Source organism: Helicoverpa zea, chromosome 27, assembly GCF_022581195.2.
Source record: "Helicoverpa zea isolate HzStark_Cry1AcR chromosome 27, ilHelZeax1.1, whole genome shotgun sequence".
NCBI lineage: Eukaryota > Metazoa > Arthropoda > Insecta > Lepidoptera > Noctuidae > Helicoverpa > Helicoverpa zea.
In genome coordinates, this window is record NC_061478.1 from 1421471 (window position 1) to 1422035 (window position 565).

Sequence of the window (565 nt, forward strand, 5' to 3'; positions counted from 1 at the left end):
TCATCTGTGAAAATTTCAGATGTCTGACTATCACGGTTCTTGAGATACGGCCTGGTGATGGACGAAAACTGGAGTCTTATTACCTAATAGGGTCCCGTTTTACCGTTTGTGTGTGTAGGTACGTATAAAAAAGGCCAGGCATTTTGTAGGCTTTTCAAAATATTCTTTAGTAGGTACGAAGTTAATGACTAATTAATCCTATATTTAGCTTTACCCAAACTAAGCTAATCAGTCAACATTTTCAGACAATCATAAAAAAATATGGCCTACATTTTGATTTCCCAAAAATAGTAAACAAATACTAATAAACTTGGATCTTTAGTCTCAAATGCCGTTGACACCTTATCTCAGCAATATAAAGATATAAATCGATATTATTTATTAATCTTTTTCCAACAATTACAAGTCTTCCGCGATGATTATTATCTGTGCCAAGTAATTTGACAGCTGTCAAATTGACAACTAGTCTTTATTTTTTAGGAAATAAAGCATATTTTTCAATGATTTTTACTTTTATGTGCGCAAAATATTTTATCGATTTTAAGTAAGATTATTTCTATAAAAG